Source organism: Haliotis asinina, chromosome 2 (genome assembly GCF_037392515.1).
Source record: "Haliotis asinina isolate JCU_RB_2024 chromosome 2, JCU_Hal_asi_v2, whole genome shotgun sequence".
In the NCBI taxonomy this organism is placed as follows: Eukaryota; Metazoa; Mollusca; class Gastropoda; order Lepetellida; family Haliotidae; genus Haliotis; species Haliotis asinina.
This window is the reverse complement of record NC_090281.1, coordinates 29,910,221-29,915,433: the sequence shown is the minus strand read 5'-3', so window position 1 is coordinate 29,915,433 and position 5,213 is coordinate 29,910,221. Positions and strand designations below refer to the sequence as shown.

Here is a 5,213-nt window from a genome sequence, read left to right as displayed (position 1 = left end):
CTTGCAAGCATTTCTTAAACGTAATTAACCTATCACTAGTCTTGAAAAGTAGCCGAAAATTCAGTGTGCGAGCATAACACTCGCCAAAGTCAACGCATATGAGAAAAAGCAATATATGTCCAAACAGACGAAACATTTCCTAAGATATGGAATATATTATCATATTTTCTCTTAATTTTCCCTTTCTGACATGTTTCCTCCTTCATTATTTGCCTTTCATCTATCGTGTAAATCCAATATCCCTTACTGTTTATTGGTACATGTTCTATGTGCGTAATGCTCGAGGATGCCCTGAAGGCAACACTTTAGATTGATCTTGACAGTATTATCTTCACTGGTGTGAATCATTTTAACGTATGAAGATCCTTTAATGGGTGGGAAGTGTAATTATTCAAACGTTCTCATGATTTATCAAGTCGTCACAAAATAACGTCCTGTTAAAGTGGTCTGGTTAATAAAACAACCAAGTGAAACATGAAAGGGTGTTTCCTTTAAATATGTCACTTTTGATTGGTGAGGATTTAAAAAGACACATTGTTGCTGTATAACAGAATGTCAGGATTCACTAACTGTCGGAAGCAGGTAAGTGGCTTGTGTTTGTGGAGAGCCAGCTACACGTAGGAGTGGTGTAAGTCCACCTACCTGAATTTCAAATAGGAATTGGGTGACTCACTGGACCTGAAGGTGGCCTGTCAGCTGTTGATCACAGGACTGTCAACTCCAATTTCGATTATTTACAGATCACCGTCATTTAGCATGCGTATTGCTGCGTACGACGTTAAACAGCAAACAAAACAGCCTGATTATTATTAGTGAACTTCATCGTAGAATATATGTTCTTTTAATGTGTGGTTAAGTTGCACGAACTTCGCCAACACCTAAAAGGTGTAAATGTATACCGACCTGGTTAAATGAGCATGCGATTTGTTCCTTGGTGGAGTGAATCCTTACTGATACTAACAGCTGGATTGTCGGTGTCACTTGGACTTGTAGACAGTTCTGAATGACAATCCAACTTGCTAGGAAGTCGACGGGCCTCTCATTTGTTTCAGAGACAGTCAAGATGAGGCTCGCTGTCGTTGGTGTTCTGGTTGCTGCCGCACTTGGGATGGTCCAATCCCACTATCCTCGTGATCCCTATCCCTATCCTAAAGGTCGCTATCCTTCAGACCCCCAAACATCCGTGGATTACCAAATCCCAAGAAGCATAGGAGGTGCCCAAAAGGCTGTAGGTCCCGAAGGCCCAGGATTCCCAGGAGGCGATGGACGCCCAGGTACAGTGAAAGGGTTCTATGGACAAGCACGCAATCCACTCCAATTCAACATCCATGTCATTGTCAATACAAACCAGCGTATGCACAACAACAACAATGCCGGCGAAAGAGGTTATCCCGAGCGGTTTCCCTTGGGTGGTCCAGGCAATGTGGCCTTTATCGACACTAGTCCTGGTTATGTCTTTCGGTCAAGACCGTACTTCTCACAACCAAAACAGTTTGGTTAACATGAGGTATGTACTGATGTTACATAGGATGAATACATTTTAGTTTTCGGAATAAATGTCCACATGTGACTTCATATAAGACATGTATATGGATGACAACCTCTTCTTATTGTATAACTCAACGTTTCGGGGATACATCTTGCCCCTCGTCCATGTGGTTACAGACAGGAGTACAAAATATACCATATGTAAAAGAATTCACACGAAGCCACAAACATACTCACTCATTTACACCTGATTGAAGTTGGAATTTCTGTTTCCAGCAAGGTATTAACGATAATTCTTTTGTCTAAGTGAACGTTTATACAATGAATCACCGAGGACTAAAAACGCAGTTATAAAAACAATGACAATAGGGATACAGTAACGCCAGTTGACACAAACAAAGCGGATAAAGGATGTGAATACAGCTAATGGAATTATAATTAAATTTACAGGAAGTCAGACATGTACATGTATATACAATCAATCAATGAGGCCAGATCAAATAGAAGTCACAACCGAGTGATGTACAGCAAACTACATGACAATGGAGGTGACTTTGTGATGTTCCAGACACGAGGGTATACACCCTGATCTCTATTAATCTCTGGGGTTAATCTCCTGATGTTGGTGGTTACTAGTATTTCAGATTGCACCAATCGTGGACATTTGTGGCCAAGGTGCTAGTCTGCTGCCACTCAGTGGAGTGGATGGGGATGTTACTTACATGCCCTGAAACGGCAAATTTGTTGTTGGCTTTTACAACAGATGATTTGTGTTCTTTGAGTCGTGTATTAACGGGGATGATGTTTCTGAAGTGTAGGTGCTGCCACAGTTGGAGTTTAGTTGGTATATGCACCCTCGGGGTTTTGGGTAGTTTGGTAGCTGGAACCTCTTTCATTTGCATTTGGGATGGTCTTCAAAGTAGTTGATGCTGATCCTGATAGGCAAAGGTTCAGTGTTTGGTGGGTGTTGTTTTGTTTTTTTTTCTGGTTGAGAGTTTTAGCTACGGTCTGCTCATCAAGGCTTTAGGGATAGTCGTTCAGAGTGATAAATGTTTCCTTGGGGTTTTCTGTCTCAGCACGAAGTTAGACAGGGTCACAGATTGACTTGGCTTTTCTGTGTAGATTTGATATCATTTGTTGTACTCGTATGTATACTCCAGTGTGTGATATTTGAGTAAAATAACTGGAAATGCTGATGAAGAACACTGCCCATCAACACTCCTAAAAATATTTGGTGTCACAGTCTAGAAGTTATGTAGGCTAAGAACTTCCTCGTATATGTACTTCTCTGGGTGCCGTGAAATTCTGGTATATATAGTATATTTTGTACTCCTGCCTGTGACCCGGGGTAGAATAGGCCTTCAGCAACCCATGCGTGCCATAAAAGGTGACTATGCTTGTCGTAAGATGCGACTAACGGGATCGGGTGGTCAGGCTCACTGACTTGATTGACATATGTCATCGGTTCCCAATTGTGCAGATCAATGTTCATGTTGTTGGTCAATGGACCGTCCGGTCCAGACTCGATTATTTACAGACTGCTGCCATATAGCTGGAATGTTGTTGAGTACGGCGTAAAGCTAAACCCACACACTCCTGTCTTTAATCACCTGAAGAAGGGAAGAATTAGCAATGAAACGTTGTGTTATATAACAAAGAAGACGTTGTCATCCATATGATCGTCTTATATTTTTACCAACTTCCAATTTCACTTCCATTATAATTTCCCATGTTTGAACAGATAAAGATTTGGCTTTGCACGTACATGTGGTCTGTTGTCCTTTTCGCAAACATCCAACATTAATGAATACTTACTCATTACCACACGATTTTGGTATAGTCGGAAGCGTGCAAAACTATCAGTGGAGAGTTCCTTATGACTATCTGCTCTTATATGATGCACTCCTATTCTTTTGATTTTGAACGAGTTTTTCTCGCTTATGTATTCATATAAATGAATGGTACGAATGCGTGAGTGAGTCGTAAATGCACAAGTCAGCATCAGTTGTGCGACTGTTAAGATAGGCATGGCTTCTTTCGTGGCATGTTGAAAATGAACAGACGGTCGATTTCTCTGACTAAATGACCTTGAGAGGAACTGTCACCTTATTGTATGATCCGGGCAACCCGTTTAGCAGATGTAGGTACCCCTTTTCTGTTGCTTATAAATACTGATTGATATTTGTTTTTGGATTCCCTGAGGGGAATATATACCAAACTGTTGCGAGATAATTTACCAAACATTCTGGCTGCCCAGATTGTCACTGTTAAGTCATTTTCTTTTCTATCTTAGACGGGTAAGCAGATCTCCCGTCGATTAGGTGGAAGATCTTATCCTCCTTCATATATTATGATGTTATTGGTGTACATAGCAAAATGTAAAGTCTTGTTTGTATCTTAATCGATATTGAACGGTATATTTGAACATACACCTTAATGTGCATTCCTTAATGCAGTTTGCCAAAGCTTCTTTCAAGAACTGCTCGTACTCCGACCACACTAAGCTTCTTGTAACTACCATACCTATCAGTCGTAGAACTATGATCATTCTGTTACATCGGGCACTCGAGCTCTTCGTCTTTCAAGTAACAATACTAACACGTTATTCTTCAGGGTTTACAAGCCTAAAGCATCAAGTTCTGTTGAAACAAGACCGCGATGAAACATGTTGGCAATGGCAGCAGCATGTGTTCACTTGCATGCTCAAGATAAAGTTATTTATGAAAATATATTGTTGTCGTCATTTTATCCCACACTGGAGTGAGTGAGTTAGGTTTTACGTCGCTTTCAGCAATATTCCAGCAATAAATGGGATTCACACACTGTACCCAGGTGGGTAATCGAACCCGGGTCTTTGGCGTCACAAACGAACGCTTTAACCAGTAGGTTACCCCACCAACCCTTCCCACATTGGAAGGGGAAAAGCTGTATGTCGGTTTGCCTTTCTATCAATTATCAAACGTCCTGTTGTCGGAGTTACCCAAACAGGCTTGCTGTCATTAGATACGCACGTATGCTGTTATCATGAATTTGAAGCACACATTCCCCTTGGTCTGGAATTTTGATGTATCAGCAAAATACCATTGTTGATGGTTCTGCACATTGAGATGACGTCGCGAAATGACCAATTACTATTGGAGGCTCAACTCAACCATACTTTGGTAGTATTGTTTTTGGCAGCGTAAATGATTTACGATCGTTATCTGTGTTCTTGATCGCTGGATAGTAGTTCGGGTCCAAGAAAGAAACCAGGTATTATAGTGTGATTAAAAACACTGAAACGAAGAACACTTGTTACAAAACGTCACAGTAGCAATATTGCAATGTTTAATGTATACGTCTTATGCCACTAATTGTTATCATTATTTGGTACTGAGTCTCACCGCAAGGCCAGACCCCTGATTTCAAGCCCTTTACTGAAATATGTAATGAGTTTGTCCGAAGTAGTTCATACCTGAATGTAAAATGTATACTACAGCGATCATTTGATTATTTATCTGATGTCAGATTGACAAGATGATCACTCTCATACCGGCACTGCATAGAAATATTTGCTGCACGGGATGCCAACAACATCAAGAATTGCTTTGCAGTGATTATGGTATGGATTCGCACTGTTGATACTTACACAGCTTCACTCCCATCAGTTTGGACTCAAATTATTTGAAGGTCACATGCAACGTAAAACACAACTTCGCAGATTCTAATAACTTTCGGTATGAACT

General features: G+C 40.7%; 1 long non-coding RNA gene across 1 annotated transcript; it reads left to right on the top strand.

The window, feature by feature from the left end:
- Positions 1 to 554: 554 nt before the first annotated feature.
- LOC137272457 (uncharacterized) lies at positions 555 to 4,196 on the top strand. The gene is made up of 3 exons (XR_010956094.1): positions 555 to 582; positions 1,053 to 1,507; positions 4,102 to 4,196. It is a non-coding gene; the product is annotated as an uncharacterized lncRNA (long non-coding RNA).
- Positions 4,197 to 5,213: the final 1,017 nt, after the last annotated feature.